Source organism: Chelonia mydas, chromosome 1 (assembly GCF_015237465.2).
Source record: "Chelonia mydas isolate rCheMyd1 chromosome 1, rCheMyd1.pri.v2, whole genome shotgun sequence".
In the NCBI taxonomy this organism is placed as follows: domain Eukaryota; kingdom Metazoa; phylum Chordata; order Testudines; family Cheloniidae; genus Chelonia; species Chelonia mydas.
In genome coordinates this window covers 327,791,112-327,813,882 of record NC_057849.1, presented here as the reverse complement: position 1 = coordinate 327,813,882, position 22,771 = coordinate 327,791,112, and the positions used below count along the sequence as shown (strand labels likewise).

The 22,771-nt window shown below is 40.9% G+C and overlaps 1 protein-coding gene and 1 long non-coding RNA gene across 5 annotated transcripts in view; both read left to right on the top strand.

Annotated features, from left to right (window-relative positions):
- The window catches only part of CACNA2D1 (calcium voltage-gated channel auxiliary subunit alpha2delta 1), a 659,278-nt gene that overhangs the window by 42,650 nt on the left and 593,857 nt on the right, over positions 1-22,771 (top strand). The gene's annotated exons all lie outside the window — the stretch shown is intronic.
- LOC122466768 lies at positions 233-22,151 on the top strand. The gene is made up of 3 exons (XR_006292557.1): positions 233-397; positions 3,840-3,845; positions 22,139-22,151. It is a non-coding gene; the product is annotated as an uncharacterized LOC122466768 (long non-coding RNA).

Genomic DNA, 22,771 nt, shown 5'->3' with positions numbered 1-22,771 from the left:
TGTGCTTAACTGGTTTGCTGAGTTGGAGGCTTAATGATCATTCATAGATTCCAAGGCCAGAAGGGACCATTGTGATCATCTAGTCCAGTGGTTCTCAAACTTCATTGCCCCGCGACTCCTTTCTAACAGCAAAAATTACTACATGACCGCGAGGTGGGAAACCGAAGCCTGAGCCCACCCGGGCCCCACTGCCCCAGGTGGGGGGCCAAAGCAGAAGCCCAAGGAATTCAGCCCTGGGTGGAGGGCCTGTAACCTGAGCCCCTCTGCCAAGGGCTGGCTTGGGCTTGGGCTTTGGCCCCAGGCCCCAGCAGTCTAACACCAACCCTGGCAACCCTATTAAAACGGAGTTGCAAACCACTTTGAGGTCCCAACCCACAGTTTGAGAACTGCTGATCTAGTCTGACCTCCTGTGCAACTCAAGCCAGAGGACTTCCTCATAAATAATTTCTAGAGCAGATCTTTTAGGGGGAAAAAAATCCATTCTTGATTTTAAAATTGTCATTGATGGAGAATCCACCATGACCCTTAGTAAATTGTTCCAATGGTTAATTATTCTCCCTTTCAAAAATGTGTCTTGTTTCTACTCAAGACTAGACAAATGCTAGCACAAGCCTGAAACATACTTTCAATAGCTTTTTAGCAGAAGGCAGTGGAACAAATAGATTAATTTGAAGTCAAGATAGTATTGTTAAAATTCGTAAGTGCTCTTGTTGTCAGCATAGAATGTTTTTTACTTGTTTTATCTCTTTAGGGAAGCGTATCTGACTTTTAGTTCAGGATCAGGCCCTTCATTTTCAGAGCTCTGTGGGGTAAAATTTCACACTGGGTGCAAAACTTCACGCCTTCCTCGAATTTGCAAACAGCAAAATATTTGTGACTTCTTTCTTCCTTCCAAATTTGTTCTTATTTCTTTCCCCCTTCCACTTCCTCAAAAGAGAGATTTTTATGTGTGTGAATTGTCGATTTTTGCCTGGCACATGTGCATTAATTTGCTTCTGAAAATTGTTTTTCACAAGTGAAAATTTGCAAAGTGAAATTAGATAGTTTTTCAAAGATCCACGAGTGATTCACTTCTGCCTGTTTAAATGGGCTCCATTGAAGTCATTGCATACAATGGTCCTTAAACAATTAACTTGTCTACAATGAGTGTTTTGCTTGAGTAAGGACTGCAGGATTTGGCACATAGAAATTAGTCAGACAAGCCGTATTATCTCATCTAGTCACCCCTTTATCAGATGGAGTTGTTCCCTGCAGTGTAATTTCTAGAGCCTTTTTCGTTTAATTACCAGTATATGCCAAGCAACTCAACCTGTCTTTAACACATTGTGTTGGAAAATGTCTCTTTTTCTCAAAAATATATAGCATTCTAGGGCTTGATTTTTTCCATCATGGATGTGACTCCATGAAAACTAATGAAGTTACAATAGCATATAGTTGATGTAAAGTCATGGAGATTCAGGTTCCTACGTTTACTGCAGCAAGTGGTCTGCTGAGAGTTTGGATGGAAGTGGGGAGTTGTAAACATCTTTAAATTATGACAATTGTTTAGTCATCTGTTCTTTGTGAATTTGAGGAATCCTGTTGAGAATTGCAGCTGTAGATGAGCTGAATTTTGCTTGCCCTTCCTTGTCGTAAGGTTCTTGTGGGTAAATGGCAGAAGTGAGGGTTCCTTTCCTGGCTCTGACATTAGCTTCCTCTGTGTCTTCTGGCAAGTTATTTACCATTTTGGAGGATGTAACACTGACAGTATCACAAAGAGATTGCAAAGGGAGGTAGTCCCTTACACTGGTCTAGATGGCTGATCACAAAAAAAAGGTCAGATTTGTATTAGGTAGGTCACTTGCCTCTTTGTCCAAGGAGCACTGATGTTTTGCCTGCTGCCCTTCCCCAAGACCGATATGAATGGATTCTGTGAATGGGCCAGCATGGCTTCTGTTTAACAGGGGTACCTGATCCATAATAGATGTAGCACTTAAAAAGAAATAGTAAAGGTCAGAAGTAAATGTGATGGAGATTTGCTGATGGAAAGACCATTTTAGAGAGAGCCAGGGCCAATCTGGAAGTTTCCGGTCACACATGGAGAGGAAGGAATTCTCATCCACTCTGTGGTTCTTTAGAGTTAGAACCAAAAGTTGAAAAAATATAGTAGCAGCCACCCCCCAAGAGAAAGAGTTTTAACTCCAGAAAGCCATTAGGGAGCATATATGCTTAATCTACTACCCCCGGGATCAGTTCTACAGCAAGAAAGATGCACAGGAGCAAATTCCTCAGTGTCAAATTACTGTGTGATATGTCCTCTGGTAGGAGAACACTTCAGCCTCTCTGGCCACTCAGTAATAGATTTAAAGGTGGCAATTTTGCAACAGAAAAGCTTCAAAGACAGACTCCAATGAGAAACTGCTGAGCCTGAATTAATATGCAAACTAGATACCATTAACTTGGGTTTGAATAGAGACTGGGAGAGGCTGGGTCATTACACATATTGAATCTGTTTCCCCATGTTAAGTATCCTCACACCTTCTTGTCAACTGTCTAAATGGGCCATCTTGATTATCACTACAAAAGTTTGTTTTTCTCCTGCTGATAATCGCTCATCTTGATTAATTAGCCTCTTACTCTACTTTTTTCATGTTCTCTGTATGTGTATATATATGTATGTGTTCTTTTTGTCTGATATGAGCTCCTCCTACATTATACCTCTTCTGAAACATCCATTCACATCTGCCACTGGGCAAGGATTGTGGGAAAGTTACTAGAGGCACATTGTTCAATGCTTGATAAGTTCACATTACTATTCTCTAGTCACCAAACTTGAAACAAGCTTCTTAATTACTCTGAAACCAGTAGTTGTCCAGAATAGTCTAATTGGGACTATCTGAATCTGAAGGTCATTCATGTTTGTCCAGGAAAACAAAGCAATTCATATTCTCGTGCATCACAAATATTGGCAGAAATAGGCTGTATTTGTAAACAAAGCCAAAACAAAGTAAATTTGAGGATTGTCGATTAGGAATTTCTGTGATCTCATCCCAGCTCTGTCACTAACTACCTCTCTCACCTCTGGCATAGCATATCACTGTTTTGCCTCAGTTTCTCCTACCGTAATGAGAGATGTACTTATCTACCTCACAGAAAGATTATATAAGTTTAGAAAATGTGAATTTCTATATGTTGTCACATGCATGTTAGTAAAAGCCTTGTCCCACATCTGCTTTTTGTTTGTACATGCTGCCTAGATTGTGCTATATTATGGAATGGCACCCCCTAGTCAATAAGCAAACCTGTGCCTCTTTTTGTTTCAGTAGCATGCATGCCACATATCACTGAATGCTGCAAGCCTAACAACATCAGCCACACTATCAGAGGCTCGTTCACCTGCACATCCACCAATGTGATATATGCCATCATGTGCCAGCAATGCCCCTCTGCCATGTACATTGGTCAAACTGGACAGTCTCTACGTAAAAGAATAAATGGACACAAATCAGATGTCAAGAATTATAACATTCATAAACCAGTCGGAGAACACTTCAATCTCTCTGGTCACGCAATCACAGACATGAGGGTTGCTATCTTAAAGCAAAAAAACTTCAAATCCAGACTCCAGCGAGAAACTGCTGAATTGGAATTCATTTGCAAATTGGATACTATTAATTTGGGCTTGAATATCGACTGGGAGTGGCTAAGTCATTATGCAAGGTAGCCTGTCTCCCCTTGTTTTTTTCCTGCAAAACCCCCCCCCAAGACGTTCTGGTTAAACTTGGATTATTGCTGTGCACATTGTAAGATGAGCTGTTGCCAGCAGGAGAATGAGTTTGTGTGTGTGGTTTTTGGAAAAGGGGGGAGTGTGGGGGGGGGTGAGAAAACCTGGATTAGTGCTGGAGGTGACCCACCTTGATTATCATGCGCATTATAAAGAGGGGTTTCAAAGGGGGATGGGCTGTTGCCAGCAGGAGAGTGAGTTTGTATGTGTGTGTGTGGGGGGGGGGAAGGGTGAGAAAACCTGGATTTGTGCTGGAAATGGCTCTACTTGATGATCACTTTAGATAAGCTGTTGCCAGCGGGGGAGTGAGGTGGGAGGAAGTTTTGTTTCATGGTCTCTGTGTGTATATAATGTCTTCTGCAGTTTCCACGATATGCTATGCATCCGATTAAGTGAGCTGTAGCTCACGAAAGCTCATGCTCAAATAAACTGGTTAGTCTCTAAGGTGCCACAAGTACTCCTTTTCTTTTTACGAATACAGACTAACACGGCTGTTACTCTGAGACCTTTAAATATCCAGTAACCTAAGCTTTTGCATAAAGACAGAGGTGAGGATCAAGGTAATGCTTATACACCTCATGACAGAAGACCCATTCATAACTCCTTAGGAAACTAGTAAACATCCCTGTTCTTGCTATTTATATAAGATATGTGTGGCCCTGTCTTCCTTTTCATAGACTACCAACCATCTCTCAACATTACTGGAGAAATCGTGAGCTTACTCCTTGCAATGTCAGCTATAACTTGGGCAGCAAAAAGCGGTCACCAGTTTACATTTAAGTTGGCATCTCTTTAAGTAATGAATTTGGTATAAATGCTTTCTTCACTCTCCAAGCTTTGCCCTTGTGGACTATCTTGCAGCACCTTGTAACATGAATTCTGCACAGTGTTGGAGGAAAGCAGCTCATGTATTGATGGAATCAGAGTGGTCAGTCTGCTTCAGAATAACCATAAAAATCATGCATTTTCCTCCAATCTGCATCCAGGGTAGAATTCACCCTGAGAGAGGAATCGGTTATTTAGTCCAGGGATTTTCAAACTTTTTATAGTGCAGGTCATGTCTTAATACAGGGATTGTCTTGGAACAGTTCCCCTCCCATTGATGATCCCTTTGGCATCTGTAACAATTGCTTGTGCAGAAAAGTAACAGTAGGAAAGCATTTGATATTTTTAGTTGGCTTTTAATGTACGTTAGTAGCTGGAGATGAATAGAAACCAGCACTGTGTGGCCAGAGCATTCATCACAGACCACAGTTTGGGAATCTCTCTTTTAGTCTTTGTAAAGTGAAAGTAGTCTGCACAGGAGAATAGAAGTATATCAGATTTGTGTACAACTGGGAGTTTAACTTGAGTAGAAACGTCAGCATACACTTTTTCACCAATACCTTTCCTTGAAAGTGCTCTCCATTTCTCTCTCTGAAGGTATATAGTAGCCTGTGTAAGTCAAAGTATTAAGATGATTAAATATTAAACATAGACTCTAGATCTTCATTAATTAATCCCATCTGTTACCTGTACAAGACATAAAGCCATCTCATCTTCATTCTTATCACAGTGTAATCTGTTGCAGTGCATGCACAGATCCCACATAGCAGAGCATGCTTATACGGTGGATGAAAAAGGGATTACGTTTCAAGGACAGCCTTAGAAAGTGGGTACAAATAGATAAGTCAGGTTTTAATAATACTTTGAGCTGTTAGGGCCTTTTTTAATCGGAGGATCTCAGAATGCTTTGCAAATGGTAACTAAGAATCATAGCACCTGTCAGAGACAGGAAGCAGCATATTCGTTCTGCAGGTGCGTAAAGAGAGGTTAAACATCTCCGTCTGCTTGTACAGAATCTTGTATGAACCTACCCAGTCGTGTAGATTTAAAAAAACCTGATTGGCTTGCACTCAAATGCCTGTTTGTGTGTGTGAGTGTGTGTCTGTGTAACAGAGTTGCCCATAAACAGAAGTTTTGTTAATAGAGGTGCCCTAAATTTTCAAGCAAAGATTTTTTTTTTTAAACAAAACCACCAAAGGGATTTTAACAGCCTGTTGCCATTAATATAATGGGAATTGGGCATGCAAATACTTTTGGCAGCTTTAAAAATATCAGCCTTATTATTATTAGAGAGGCAACTAGAGGCCCCACACAGGGATCAGGGTCCTATTGAGCTAAGTGCCATACAAAGACATACTAAAGAGACAGTCCCTGCCTAAAGAGTTTACAGTGTAGGTTTATAACGAGATGCAAGTGATGGATGAATCAAGCTGGTAGTGATAAGGGTGAGTTTACAAGACAACAAACATGTTTTCCAACAAACATAGACTGGCTATGCATACAGTGTAGTGCCACTTGCCTAAATCAAGCGCTGTTTGACTTATATGCAAACACAGTCTGTGAATGAGCGTGCTACTTTTAATACAACCTGAAGCCTTGGTTTGAATAAGTGGGTGCTGCAGTGCTGTCAGATTTCACCATTTTTGGTAGCAGTCTTAAAGCACCAGCTCCTGGAGTCATGTGATCCTATGAGAGTATCAGATTTCATTTTTGTAAGTAAGTTTTTAGCCCTCAGATTTGCTGAGGAAAGCTTGGAAATGTGAACCCTAATGTCTCAAAAGGCAGATGGCAAGTTAAGCCCCACAAATAATTGTTTAAAATCTCATGATATTTAAGCCAATCTCATGACTTTGGGGGACCTATGATTTTTTGAATGGATTGACATTAATGGAGTTGTTGGGCGCCTCCCCTGTCCACGAGAAATTAGTAGAGAGACAAAGGCAGGGGAGACAACTTTTTTTTCCCTCCACGCAACATAGACCCCAGTGGGCCTTATTCTCAGCTGGTGCAAATGGAAGTGACTCTGCTGACTTCAGCAGAGGTACAGCCATTTATATTGCAGTGGAGAGCCTGGTCCAATATGCATCCCATCCACTGTACTGATGTAATATAACATCCCTAGTCCAAAGAGAAAAGCAAATCTAGTACCTTCCAAAGCACATCTGAAACTTTAATCAATAACGGGTATGCAAGAGCTTGGCAGTGGGACAGGCATGGGGTTTAAAGCAGGCTGCGTGACCCTCGTGTAGGGAATCAGTTTTTATGAGGAGTAGAATCTGGCACTTGTCCTGCATGATCCGTCGAGAATCAATTTGACAAAATTTGGATAATGGATCAGTGCTGATCGAAATTAATTAATGTTATGTGACTTTAACACGCTGCATAAGATGGTTCAGTCAATAGTACTTAAATAGAGATGCCCCAATATTAGAGGATGGTTTGAAGCAAGCAAACAGCATGTTCTGTACAGTGCTGTGTGTATACAATTATCTCAGCATGCCTGCCAGGGGAAGGGGAGAAATCTTAACATAGAAGTGCGTTACTAACTCACTTCTTTTGCCATTTGAGTCTAAAGCAGCATTGGCTTTTGGTGCTGTGTAGCCTGGAAAGTCATCTTTACACGCACTCAGACCTAGTCCATGCCTAAAATTTAGGTCAACCTAACCACATTGCTCAGGGCTGTGAAAAATGTCATGCCCTGCATGAGGTAGTTAGGTTGACCAACCCCCACTGTAGATGCAGCAAGGTTGATGGAAAAATTCTTCAGCCGCCTCTCAAAGGTGTGGATTTACTCCAGTGACTTGGGGGGAAAAAAACTTTCTACAGCTGTAGGGACTACATTACATCAGTGCAGCTGCTGCTGTAGCGCATGTAGTTGTAGACAACATGCCCTGAGTCATCAGCAGACTTACTGCACCCAGCAGCACCACTGACAGCCAGGGTATTGGATGTTTCTATCATGGAGGAGGCTAGGAGCAAAGTGTGCTCTAACAGTGGGGGGTTGAATCCAAAGTGTAAATATCAGACACATTTATGGGCTTAGCACTATGCCTTTTCTGAGAGGTTGCAACATGACGGGGCACAGAGATATTTACCTCTGAAGTAAATCATGTTCCTTGCACAGAAGATAAGTGGAGAGATGATTGCCCTTAGTGAGTGGGATGTCTGATAAGGGAATGGACCTGCTGTTTCAGTACTGTCCCTTCGGTGAAAAAGACAATCCAGCTGTGCCAAGGTGTTTCACAGTTAGACTTCCCTTCCACGGGGAGAGCGTTAGACATTCAGAGATGTCGCGGTGATTAACATATCCTTTGAACACTGTGTGCTGTCACGGCAAGGTGCCCAGCTGTTTGATTATGGATTTGACAATCAAGTAAAATTCAGTCTACAGAACCTCTCTTTATTTCTCTAGCGAGAATGGTAGCCATTTTACTGAGCTGCTCAAGGACTGCCTGAGACTGCCAGTCTAAAAAACACTTTTAAAAAAGAAAACCAGCTGTCAGCCATTGGCTCTGGTACAAAGTAGAAAACTCCATTCATTATTTACTCAGTTTGTCTCCCTCCCTGTTGCAATGTAGGTGCCTCCCACGCTTGCACAGTTTCAGCCATCTGTAGCCCTGTGCTATTTTCTTACTCACTGCCACTCGCTCAGGGGTGGATCGAGGCTAAATAAGGCCCTCTGCCTCTCAGGCCAGAAAAATGTCTCTTCCCTCGCCAAACTTGCCAATGGGCTTTTTTTTTTCTCAGTCCCCTCTCCATGGATTTCCAGACACTTCAGATCCATACCCTGTCAGTGCCCTGCTGTGGAATCCTTGATCTTTTTGTTAGTCCCCCCAGGACTGAGGCTGCCTCTTGCAGATAGTCAGGCTCAGAACCAAGGATCCTACCTCCAGTTGCCACAGCAAGGAAGTGTTGCAGCACCTTTCCTTTCAAGGGAGAGGGCTGCTTCTTCTGTGGCTGGTGCTATGTGCATTCTGTCTGTGCTTGGACTCAGGGTACCATTGTGGTTTCATTCAGAGTCCTTGGTTTGCGTTTGCACTCTTTTCAGGGGAATCAATCCTTTCCTGGCCCAACATGAGTGAGTGAAAAGCTGTGTCTGATTGCCAAACTTAGGTTACCTTTTGGGTAGCGCAGTCTGCTCAGAGCGACCACCCTCACTGGCCGAAGCTTAGCATAATTTCTGATGAAACGCTTCTGTTACTCAAACTCACATACAGAAATGTCTTATGCTGAGACAATGGAAATAGAGGGGAAGGTGCCTAGAAGGGAAGAGGGATGCTTTATCAGGTCACTGTTGTGATGTATCTGTTTTGCATAACTCAGAGAGAAGAATTGCTTTAGCAATTGGCTTCCCCCTCCCTTTGCTCACTCCAATGATTGCTAGAGAAACTGATTTAATCAAAAAACCATGCAAGTGCAGTGATTGTGAATCAGGTCCTTGTGAAGCCAACAAATGTTTCACAGTAAATTGCCAAAGGAGACCAGCTACTCTGTTCTCTTTTTACTCAAATAGATTGTGTTTTAAGCAGCTGCCTCATTAAAAAAGCCTGTGCTATGTATGGACCTTTAATCAGCATGTCACTAAGACCTGCGTTCTGGTATGCTTCATTTGAAACACATCCAGTACTCTTATTTATTAAATTGTCCAGTTCCGATTCCAGCCACTATTAACCCTGGTAAACAACGAAGGATGAGTGAGTGACAAAAAGCTTGTGTCAGAGCTGAGATCATTTATGCGTGTGTGATGTCTTGATCTGTTTGTACATCCCTCTTGGGGACCATCGGGCAATTAAGTTCACCCATTACAAACAGAGCCCTCTCTGTACACTCTGATTTGATAGGAGAATGGGTAATTCCTGTTAATGACTACTACATCTGTTCAATTACATTGCTTTGTATTGATGCTTAATTAGGGAATGTGTCTAGATGGGGCAGGGGAGGAGAAGAAAGGGGGAGGGATGGCTCCTGTGTAAATGTCAGACACACTTCCTCAATAGTCTGTCTTTGTAAGATGCATTGAATGCACTGACAGGCATTGTAGCCTTCTGACCATAGGGCATGTACCCTAGCCTGAGAAAGGAGGGCAAAGCCTCTTTGAGAAGGAGTTGTTCTAAAGCTGAATTACACTTAATGGCATCGTTATCCAGCTTTACTGTGAAGTGACCCTTGCTGACCTTTGGCCCCATCTACATGCTCAGAAAACATTCCTAAGCCTTGGCTTTAAATCCTGTTTCAGAGCACAGGCTTTGTTGCCAACCCCAGGCATTCAAAAATCATGTCAGACCCTTCCTAAAATTATGAACGTTAGTTTAAAATCATGAGTTTTTTTTTAAAGGGTTGTTTTTATTTGCCTGCTGGCTTCTGAGTATTAATTGTCACATTTTCATGCTGTTTTTTCCACCTACAACCATGAGAGCTTGAAACTTACCTATTTTTTAAATAAAGCTGAGATTCTTGTGTAATCACATGAGTCCAGGAGCCAAGGCTTTAAGAAAAATGAGAAATATCAGTATTGAAAGACTTGTAATAAAATCGCAGGAGCTGGCAATGCTGCACGTGGCTGAGCTGGCCTGTGAGGCCTGGCGGTAAGTGTGTTAAAGATTTGTGATATAAAACGCTGGAGAAGGTTAGTCACACATGGCTTTAACACAGATGTGGCCTATCCACACTGGCCAGCATGGCCATGACCATGATCCTATAGCCATTACACAAACAAGTGGTAGTCACTCATGTGAGTAGTCCCACTGAAGTCAAGAGGCTACTCAGATGAGTTAGGGTTTGCTGATCTGGGCCTGATCTTTTGCATAAACAATTTTCAACCCTCTGTTTAAGATTGTTTCTTAGTACAGCAAACTGCACTGTGGACTAGATTAACCCTTTACTTAAGGAGTACAGAATATTGATTATTTCCTTTAGAGAAGTTTTCCCGACAAGGATCATAACCGCCATTAATATGCATTTGCAGTCCAGGAGCTATACTATAACATTCCACTGGCTCCCACTTTTTTTTTTTAAACAGGAACTTATTGCAATTTCAGTGGAATTGACCTTACAGGACATGAGCATTTGAAGATACCAGGATTTTATACACTCTATTGCTACTGTCGTGGGTGCTTAACAATCAGTTCAATACCCTTTTGACTTGACAATTGTTTTTATTTTCCAATTTCCTTTCCTTTCCTTTTTTTTTTTTAAATGTCAGCATTGAATGCAGATAAATCCTACCTTTAGAAGATGGAGTCTATTTACATCTCTGCAGCGCAAAGTCTCGTTATGCTTTGACAGTTGTGGTATGTTACAGAGGTGACAGCTTTTACACATTGGAAGTCAGCCTTTGAAGGCTTGAAGATATTTGCAAATGAAATAGATTATTAGTCTGGAGGATATTCTACAGCAAAGAGATGGCACTGTGTATAACACTTTGATAAACTACTTTTGTAGATGAGAGCAGCGGTAACTGTAGGATGATGAGGTAAGGTGAGTTGGAGTCAAAGATTTGTGTTTCTTTGACTATGTGGCTTTATCATATATCAACATGTTACCTTCTGATAATAGATGTTTTATTGATGACTCCTTGTGATGATTAAACAGGAGGAATCAACTGCACAGAACATTGTCTTTCCAAGCAGTCTCTAAGGATCAAGTCTCGGTGGTGAACTGTTCTTGATTGCATAGTAGCCACCATGTTTGCTTATACATTTGCTATATTAGCAGTATTTAAATCATTATGGAAGTTACCTAGACTATGAAATGCATGGTATAAAAACAAGTCTATTTTAATAATATTTGGTGTTTTTCATTTGGAGATTAAATATTAATTGATGCAAGAACTGGAACACGTGTCCCCCCCTCCTCAGCCCCGAATATCAGGACTGTCCCTATAAAATTAGGCTCTCTGGTCACCCTACGAGCTAGCCAATATAAGACTGGTGTATCTTAATTTATTTTTCTCTGTATACATGGAGCACAAATAGAATGAGGACTGTGCTTACCATAGGCTACATGGTGCCCTGATTTACATCTCATGCAATGCCACTAACATCGGTCAGGCTGCACAGTTGGAAGGGCTTGCTGCTGCACCACTGAGGTCAATGGAAACTTTGATATTGACTTCAATGGGAGCAGAACTGAGGGGCCTAAATCAAGAGAGAATTTGGGTGTGATTGATATATTCTGAGCAGATGTATACATGCACTACTGGCAAACATGCAGCTTCAGTGACGAATGGTCTTAGAAATAGCTACAGAACAATAAATACAACGATGAATGTGACAATATACTTTTAAAATGATCTCTTTGGGTGCTTTTTTGGTTTGTGATCTGATCCTATAGTCCTTTCCCAGGCAAAACCTCTACTGCAGGGCTTTGAGTGCAGGAGTGGGCCCTGACCTGACAGGGTGATCTTACCAACTTTCTAGCACCAGCCAAGTGATTTCTTGCCGCTACATTGGGCAGGCAACATTTACACACTTTTTTACCACACAGACACATGAGAGATACCACCACTTTTCTGTGTACTCTATAATAGGAAATTAACTGCAGTGCCTCAGATACTGGTGTGAGGTAATTGTTGTCTCTAATTATGACAACTTTATATGTATTATTGTACAAAGGCTTGTGTAGCTAATTCAGCCAAAAAGTACAGTGTCTAACTGTTGCATTCTAGCTGCATGAAGACAAGTCTGTGCTACAGTGTAAAGACACAACGTATGTGGCCCAGATGGAATTCTCGGAATTGCCCAGGGAGTGTATATATTTGTCGAACTACGTATGTTGATCCTCATTTGTATAAGCCTCTTTCCTTGTTAACCTTTAATCACTTCTTTACTAGTATTCAATCTGCCATATTTTAATTTCTTTATGCTTTTGACTAAGATTAAAATGTAATGCTTATTAGTTTTGGAGAAAAAAAATCATTTCAGTATAAATGACAGCTAACATGTGAACCTGATATGTTAAATGCAATTGATAAAACTGTTCAATGCATAAAACACCTTAGCAAAACTGTGCATTTTAAGCACTTTATAAAATCCCATTACAGGGATGATTTAGTTGGGGATTGGCCCTGCTTTGAGCAGGGGGTTGGGCTAGATGACCTCCTGAGGTCCCTTCCAACTCTGAGATTCTATGATTCTATTAAATGTATTTTTCAATCAGGGTTTTGATGACAATTTTTTTTCTTCTAGTGAGCAGTGCTAGGCCCAAGGACAGAGCTACTATGTAATAAAATAATACTCAGAAGCACTTACATAGTGCTTTTCATCCATGGGGATCAGATTCTAATCCCAGTTCCATTGGTGTAAATCTGGAGGAACTGCATTCTGATGAATGGGTTCAGTTCTCATCTCATTTACACAAGTGTAAATCCACAGAAGTCAGTGGAGTTATTCCTAATTCTCACTGTTGTAACTGAGGTCAGGATTGGGCCCAGTGGAATTATTCCCGATTGACACCAGTTCAAACGAAAATACTGTTAATTATCTAATCTGTTTATTAGGTCCCCATCATCCTACTCTCTGAACACCCTGAATTTCAAACCACTTTACATAGGTTAGTATCATTAACCCAATTTTAGAGAAGTGGAAACAGAGTCTGAGTCTATGTGAATTGCCAGTGTCTTCCTGTACTGCTGCTGGCTTTTTAGTTTCATGTATTGTGTGTTAACAATCGTGAATATAACTTCTCATGTAGAGACGGCACAATGGATTTTTGCATGACACAGCAAGAAACACTCTCTAAATTACACTAGAAGTTGCAGTTGTGTGTCAACATGGATTAAAACACAATTAAATACATGCAGAAATATTCCAAATAAAGAGCTAGGAAAGAAACCTGGGTCTTCTATTCCTGTGCTACATTAACCGGACTAGATTTCCTCATTATTTAAAAAAGATATATATATATATATATATATATATATATATATATATATATATATATAAAGCTCCATCTGCTGTAGATTTAAAAACAAGCTCATTATCATGCATGATGCAATTCTAGTTTTTGGGCTATAGCAGTGTTAAGTAGATTTTGAGTATTTGATTAATTTTCTTCTTATGAGCAATAAACGTACTTGATAGATATCCAGTTGTAAGAGCCTGTAATGAAACACATCAAGGAAACAATGGCAATCAATGAGCTGTAACTTCATTAAGTCTTATCTCTTTATATGAGATTCTTCTCATTTAACTGGAGTTGGTTAAACTTTAATAATTTTTTAAAGGGCTTCTGTTTAGGATGTATGTTAATTTTGGGTCTGAATCAGTTTGTGTCAGGCGTCAGTCTCCTGGGTTAAACATTAAGAAAAAGGAAGTGTGTTGTGTTTAAAATAATAAATGATTCTCTGTGTAATAGTAATTTCCATTAGGGAACATTTTTCATGTTGTTTACTGGAAAGCTGCAGATTGTAAAAGGAGACTCTTTTGGCAAAAAAGAAGAGAAATATTTGTGGAGCAGCAGCTGTAATTATGGGCTTGCTCTGCTAAACACCTGTCTGTCACTTGATTTATACAGAGTTTGCTTATAAAAAGTAGCAACACAATTGAGGACTGATCCTGCTGTCTTAATGCAGGCAGCAGCAGCACTTCTGGTGAAGTCTGGAATCTATCCAAGGGAGATGTGGCCACCATTACTGTAGATTCTCAGCACCTCTTGGTCTTAAATCTATTTATATTTACAACACTCCTGTGAGGTCGGGAGGAATGTTGTCCCTGTCCAGTGGCACTGGAACACTTTTTAGAGTGGGGGAGCTGCACTCCCCCTTGCCCCTGTCCATGCCCCGCTAGAGCTGGGTCTGTGAGCAGGGCCATGGCTCCGGGGGTGGGGGGACCTTGGGGCTGGCAGCTGGGAGCTGAGAGCCTGGGCAAGGGGGCAGCAGCCAGGAGCCTGGGCATGGGGGCTGGGACTGCGGGGCTAGGGCCAGCACCCAGGATTGCGGGACTGGCAGCCGGGACTCCAGGTGCGGGGCCAGGAGCAGAGCCTCGCATAAAACCTGGGGGTGCTGCAGCATCCCCTGCACCCCTAGTTCCTGCACCTATATCCCCATCTTCCAGATCGAGAACTGAGGCACATAGCACCGATGTGACTTGAAGGTCACACAGTAAGTCCAGAGCAGGGGCTTACTCCCAGATCTCTGAAGTCCTAGACTAGCGTGTTAACCACTAACCTTCTGCTAACTTTCGCTGGTGTAAAGATTACTGTGTTGGGCTCACACTGTGGTGTTTAGCTGAGGTGCAGAGAGACCATGACAGGCTCTCTGCATCACATAAGCCTCACTTTGGGGCTGTTTGCTGGAGCAGCTGGTAGATCAGTCATGGATGTTTGTGAACCAAGTCTGCATAGGCCTGTGGCACATGCTGCAATGGGGAAGGACCTAAAGAGACCTATTTTTGTAGATCCAGTTACCAGGATGCCCTAGTCAAGGATGTGGAGGGGATGCAGCTGCTACTTCAGCTTTGGACCTGGTTTTGGAGGTGGATTTTGCCTCCCTAACCCACCTTAAGAAGCCTAGATGTGGATTTCACTCATGATGAGTAAATTCTGAGTATTTGCCTTCTAAAGCCTTTCTGCTTAGCATGGAAATGTAAAGCCTCCTCCAGGAGAAGAGGGGGGTTAGATGTGAGAGAGGGCTAACCTCTCTCCTCCTCTCCTCACCAGAAAACCTGGATCTCTAAGGTGACATGGCATTCAAGAATATAGAGATTCATATATCTAGCTCACTGGATCAAATCTGGTGCAGATAGGGAGTGGCTCTAATCATTATGATCTGGTAACTTTTCGGTGGCAATCACATAAACTCTGTGCCTCGGTTTCTACTTCTGTAACAGTGGGATTGTGATTCTAACCCATGTACAGTGCTTTCAGATTCAGGATGTTGAGGTGATAAGTTAATGGGGACCTAAATATACAGATTAGAGAATTAACAGTATTTCATTTGCATGGGTGTCAATCGGGCATAATTCCATTGGGCCCAATTCTGACCTCAGTTACAACAATGTAAATCAGGAGTCACTCCACTGACTTCAGTGGATTTACACTTGTGTAAATGAGATCAAAATTGAACCCATTCATTTGAATGCAGTTACTCCAGACTTATACCAGTGACGGTGGGAGGATGAAAAGCACTATGTGTGTGCTGATATTATTTAATATTATTTTATTAATATTAAAATGTATTGCAGGCAGCAAGTTTCATAAGGACTGCATGAAAGTTTGATGTAGAAGTTTATTAATTTAAAGGGGCGGGGGGAAATAAGGTGGTATTTATTGATATTTCATCAGTGCCGAGAGGCTGCAACTAATCACTGAGCTAGACACTAGACAAACATAGAGTAAATAATCCCTACCATGATGAGTTTGCAGCCTGAATAGACACTAAAGAAAACCTTTCCACTGGAACAAGAATGACTGTCACTGTACAGAGGCCCACACCTCCCACCATACTGACAAACAAATAAACCAACCAAATAAATAACCTTACTTCAAGCAAAGTGTTTATACCCTGCAAAGAGAGAAGACCTGGAGACACCCTGGAGTACCCTAGGGGCTTGACTATTGGTACTCTTATTTTATGTGAAAGGCACTCACGTACTGTATAGGCAGTAGTGTGTTACCCTTAGAAAGATTGACAAGATGGGTAAAGGGGAGTGGGGAAGAAAGAAAGTAGTATTCCCATTCTTGCAGTATAATGGATGCTGCAATGTGTACCCTCCATCCGCACACTAGAGAGTTCCTTCATGGACAGCATGGCTCCCAGCCACTTCTCACTAGTGCAGTAGCTAGAGGCCATAGTCTAACCCTTATTTAGACAAAGCCTTGTTCCAGTCATCTCCAAGAATTAGTCCTATGTGATATACAATTTTGCAATGGATCTCTGGTAGTGCAGATGCACACAGACCCCACTGTCATCAGGGGATAGCGCTGGGATCTTCAGCACTCACAGCACAAGCCCCTATCACTTGAGCTGAAGGACATAATCCTTTGTATACATCCTTGTTCAGTACTAATGGAATTTTACATGCCTTCAACCCATCAGCAGCAGATAGATTATACCAAAGTATCCGAAAAACCAATGGGTCCAGGTTCAGACATGCCCAAAGGTTATGCAATTAGTTCAGCATGTCTGTTATTGTGGTTGTAAAGATCCTTCATGGTGAGGCATCTGAATGAATCGTTAAGTGTCCTGTACTAACGTATAAGTCAATCAGAGATTCAGAGTAGTGGCCGTGTTAGTCTGTAGCCGTAAAAAGAAAAGGAGGACTTGTGGCACCTTAGAGACTAACAAATTTATTAGAGCATAAGCTTTCATGTGCTACAGCTCACTTCATCGGATGCATACAGTGGAAAATATAGTGGGGAGATTTTATATACACAGAGAACATGAAACAATGGGTGTTACCATACAGACTGTAACAAGAGTGATCAGGAAAGGTGAGCTATTACCAGAAGGAAAGCGGGGGTGGGGGGGAACCTTTTGTAGTGATAATCAAGATGGGCCATTTCCAGCACTTTACAAGAACAGTAGGAGGGGGAAAAAACAAGGGGAAATAGTTTTACTTTGTGTAATGACCCATCCACTCCCAGTCTTTATTCAAGCCTAAGTTAATTGTATCCAGTTTGCAAATTAGTTCCAATTCAGCAGTCTCTTGTTGGAGTCTGTTTTTGAAGTTTTTTTGTTGAAGAATTGCCACTTTTAGGTCTGTAATCGAGTGACCAGGGAGGTTGAAGTGTTCTCCAACTGGTTTTTGAATGTTATAATTCTTGATGTCTGATTTGTGTCCATTTATTCTTTTACGTAGAGATTGTCCAGTTTGACCAGTGTATATGGCAGAGGGGTATTGCTGGCACATGATGGTATATTGTTGATATTAACTGATATTATTGATTATCACTATCACTATTATTGATTATTCAGTGATATTATTGATTATCACTACAAAAGGTTCCCCACCCTTTGTGCCCACCCTCCACTCTCCTGCTGGTAATAGCTTACCTTTCCTGATCACTCTTGTTACAGTCTGTATGGTAACACCCATTGTTTCATGTTCTCTGTGTATATAAAATCTCCCCACTATATTTTCCACTGTATGCATCCGATGAAGTGAGCTGTAGCTCACGAAAGCTTATGCTCTAATAAATTTGTTAGTCTCTAAGGTGCCACAAGTACTCCTTTTCTTCAATCAGAGATGTGACATTCACTTCCTGGGATACTAACTGCTTATCTTTTATGTGGCTTCCATGATACACATGGGCTTTACAACTGAGGTGACAGTTTCATCCATCTTTAGATACTATTGGTGTGATTCAAGGTAATGTCACTTTGCTAAGGGATTGATCTAATGCCCATTATTGAAGTCTGTGGGACTCCTTGCATTCACTTCAATGGTCATTGGTTCAGGTCTTGTGTGTTCAGTCTTCTGAAATGCTGAGCACCTTCCTCTGCTTTTTGACTTGGAATAAATGGGAGCTAAGGGCAATCAGCCCATTTCAAGGCAGTTTGGTCAGTATCTCACAGGATCTGCCTCTCGTTGCTTTTTTCAAAGCCCATCCATCCATCCACCTGCACATGTGAAATACAAGTACTGTCCGCTTGATAGGTCATTAGAATATATAGTATTATTAAAATTCTCTCTAGGAGTCATAAACACTAGCAAAACTGGTGATTTCTGTATAGAAAGTTAATAATTCCATTGTAATGTGTGTTCTCCTTTCACATGTCATCTAGAAATTGTAATAACAAGCAGTTTCTACTTGCCCTTCAGTTTTGTCTGAAAGAAAAATCGTGGCTGACAATGCTGTATTTATGATAATTTTGTAGCAGGATTTTTTCTTTGTGCTCCCTTTCCCCCTCCTTTCATGGATAGTAAATCTTCTTCCAGAAGCATCTGATTCTGAAAGTGAAGGTTATTCTGAGAGGGAAAACAAAGAGTAAGGTTAGATTGGATAAATGTAGCAGTGCTTGCTCTTTCATTATTTCTGAGTCAAGCCTCCTTTATCTTCATTTTTCAAACATTGCTTTTCTATTGAATTAAGAGCATGTGGTGTGCATTTTTTGGGGGTAGGGGTTGATATGCTGAGAAATATTGAACCAGTTTGTAAACAATTCACCTTCTTGCCATCCACGATTTTCATTATTTTAATGGTTGTTTGTTAGGTATTCAAAGGTGTGCTGGACACCATTCAGAATCACAGACAAGATGTGCCCCGGTCCTGAGGAATTTACAGCTAAGGTCCTGCACCTCATTGTGATCTGCGTTGACTGACTGCAGTGACCAGCTAGGGTATGTCTACATAGCCTGCTGCTTCGGTTGGCAGACTTGGGTTCGCGGGGATCGTGCGACTGAGCTAAAAATAGCTGTGTTGCTGTTGAAGCTTGGATTGGACCTCAGGCTCTGAAACCTGACCTGCAACTTAAAAGTGCTGTCCACACAGCTGTTTTTAACATGCTGGCATGAGCCCCGCAAGCCTGTGTCTGTCAGCCTGGGCTCAGAATCTCATTGCCATTGGCTGTGTAAACATCCTTCTAGAATTACATTGAAATCACGGGGGCTCCAGGAGGGTGTGCGTAGCAGTCTGCCCATAACATCAGGGCCAAACACAGCAGGGTTGGGCCTTACCTCAGTACACATTGCCTCAAAGCCTGATTCTGCTCTCATTGGCGTTTGACAAAACAGATGTAACACTGTCTGGATTAACTGCCCTCGTTTCTTTAATTTTTAAAATCCACTAGCATTCTACTTTCTTTACAGGCAGAGATTTTTGACGCTGATTTTCAACCAGGTTTATGTTTAGATGGCCAGGGCTAAACCCTGTGACTCTGGGGATTGTAAATTGGTATCGTGAAAGAGTGTTTGTTGTACTGACTGTCAAATTGATCTTTATGGACCACATCTGACTGTCAGCCCTTGAGTAGAGTATCCCACTGAACTTACTGAGGTGTTCCGCTTAAAAACACATGGCATGCTGTGGCCCTGTGTCTGAAATATCAGGCCACATTCTGCTTTTGAACACTCAGATGAGTTTCCCGTTGAAGTCAGTAGGAGCTGCACATGTGTGGAACATATATATGTAATCTCTTTACATAGAGCTTTTCATCCATAGATCTCAAAACCCTTTAACAAAGGCGGTAAGTCTCATTATTCCCATTTTGTAGGTGAGGAAACTGAGGCATGGGGAAATGACTTGCCCAAGATCAGCCAGCAAACCAGTGATGGAGCAAAGAACAGAACCCAGGACTCATGAGTCCCAATCCACTAGGCAAAACTGCATTTTTTCTTGGTTATTGTCTTTACCTTTGAGAACAACATATATGCAAGTGAGGGAATCTTCGCTATGTGGAATATATAGCATATTGCAATCCATCTCAAAGGAAATCTAACCTCAGTAACTTTTTCACTCTGCAATAATTCTCAGTGTCTGAGATGACAAAAACAAGGGTTCAGAGCAATTGTATTACTGTCTCTTTTGAGCTTAAATATATTCTGATTTTCTGTTTAAAAGTCCTCATTGCAACTTTAATGCTCTATTAAACAGAAAGAAACCTCTCTTCAGCATCAAGGGTCTGTTGCTGGCCTTATGAGGAAAAAAGATTGCTGCCTCTTTAAGTCACAAGATCTCATGTTTGCTGTGACAGCTTTCCAATTGTTAAATAAACTCTGACCATGAGCAACTGTCAGACAGATATTACACCGTAGGCTTCAGTGTAAAGAAGCAACAGACAAGCATTTCAGTGCCCTGAAGCTCTCATTTCTTTTCTTTTCTTTTTCTTTTTAATTTGACACATTACTTTTTTACAAAAAAAAAAAAAGACAATGAGATGATATGATACATTTGGATGTGTTTAATAGAAATTTCCATTTTGGTCTGGGATTACAGTCTACAAGTGTTGTGCAGAATTTCCCCTGCAAGTTTAGTACTGTTAATGTGTCCAGTTCAGAAACAACATCTAATAGAAATTTGGAATATCTAAACTGTATGCAACCAAGCCACTTATAACTGGTAGTGAGGTAGAGGATTACCATTCACAATTATAAACATTAGACAATTTAAGTAAATATTGCTGGCGTTACTTAGATGCTTGTGGGAATGGGAGATAATTGCATTAATCTTTGTAGGAATTTTAGAACAGTAATTTACAATGTGGTACTTTTAATATTAGTATTGGGGGAAGGATCTGAATTATTATTCTTTATTATACAGTACCCTATTGTATTAGCCACTATAGAAACAAATAATACCAAGAGAGTCCATGTCACAGAAACCTCACTATATTCTGTCATGGATATAAACTATAAATCAATATTTGAAGGTACAAAATTATTTTAAACAAAGCTAGAGTGGGGAGGGAGATAGTCATTTGTTATTTTTAGCTTATTAGTTTCATTGTTGTTATCCCATCTAAATGTGTGGAGCCAGTTGCAAGATTGAGCCTAAGTGAGATCAGAAGCAGGCCTGGGATCTTTTTATTTAATATACAATTTAATATTAATAGAAAAGCTGAGCATATTTTTCCACATTAAGGAGGGCATCAGTTTGCCCTCAGTTTGCATTACAGCAGTTTCCCATCGTGAAAGAGATTGATGCTCATTTTTTAGGAGTAATTTCCTTCAAAATTCAAAAAGTTTAAGCATGTTAAAGTAATTTTAACAAAACTAGGTTTTTGTACCATTTCAGATCTAATTGAGTAGCTGACAATTACCATTAAAAATTAACTGCAGAGAGCACAACTGTGGTAAATGGAAATTGTCAATTTAAAAATCAATCCCGTCGGATTTTATCAATTATTGTTACAAATAAGACCTAAAATCTTTTTGTAACTAGAATAGATCAGAGAAAAAAATTCTCAGGTTTTTTTTTTCTCTTCAGTTTCCTTTATTTTGTGCACCGGAAAACACTTTTTGAATAATGGATGTCACTATTTCAGTGTTTTGTTTGTGTGGGTGTTTCACACAACAACTAGGGGGAAGAGAGACTTTTTAAAAAAACAAAAATAGGAAAATGTGATGCTACAGAAATTGGCAGATTATCTCGGGGCAGCTGTAGTTCCTGATACTACTACCTACTAACTCTCTCTCTCTCTCTCTCTCTCTCTCTCTCTCTCTCTCTCTCTCTCTCTCTCTCTTGTTCTGTTTAAGTGACTAGATTTCAAATTGGTGTCCCTTTCACTAAAGCAGATGGTAGGCTTAGTAGATCACAGCTGCAGGGCACACAAAATGCACCATAAAGAATCCACATTTACAAGCAATTTTCTAGAATAGAAAATACTAGATTAAATGTTTACTTGATGTAAAATGCAGAGAAGATTTGAACCAGGACCTTTAATATAATATATATATATATGTAATGCTTCTGAAAATGAAACATGGTAAATAATATGGAAAAGCTTCAGAATAATGTTTGAATTAATTACAGTAGTCAGTGATAATGTAATCAATCAATAAGCCCAGAGACACATCATCAGCATGTTGTTTTGCCATGTGGGAGTCTCAAGATGAGAATGAACAAAGAAGGGAGCTGATGGGGGTGAACTGTTGTTGATATGATGCTGAAGAGGAAAAGCAAAGCACACACTGTACCTCTGGGGAGCAAACCATCCCTCATAATCTGATCTATGGCAGAGCATTAATACTACCCCTGAAGGGAGCTGCTTATTTGTTGGCTGGGAGGCTGTTAGCAAATTGTCACAAGTGGGACAGCAAGTGGAAAAAGCAGTGTTCCAGTGAGGGGAGTAGGAATTAACAGTGTAAACAAGGGAGAGATGTGGGGGAAAGAGAACAAGAACATTGACTTTAGTGGAGCCAAGATTTCACCTGCTGTCTCTGTGCTAGCATTTGTTTTAAAATTTCCCACCCTTGCATTACTGCCAGTCCAGCTACACCAGTGCTAGCAACATTAGAGTACTGGGATAGACTGGTACACTGGCTGTTCAACCACTGGGTTGCGTAAGCCCTGGCTAGCACTCCCACTGGTGTTAGCATGACGGTGAGAAATGTTAAAGAGAAATTCTAGGGTAGGGAGGGCTGCCGAGTCTAAGTGGGTGAATGCAGGCTTTGAACTGCTACGAAAACATCCTATGCATTCTCATAGAAAATGGGGGCCTTTCTCTTGGCTCTTTTTTGAATAACCTTACAGAATATAATGGAGCATTATAGCTCTGCTATAGAACTCTATCAGATGAGTCAAATG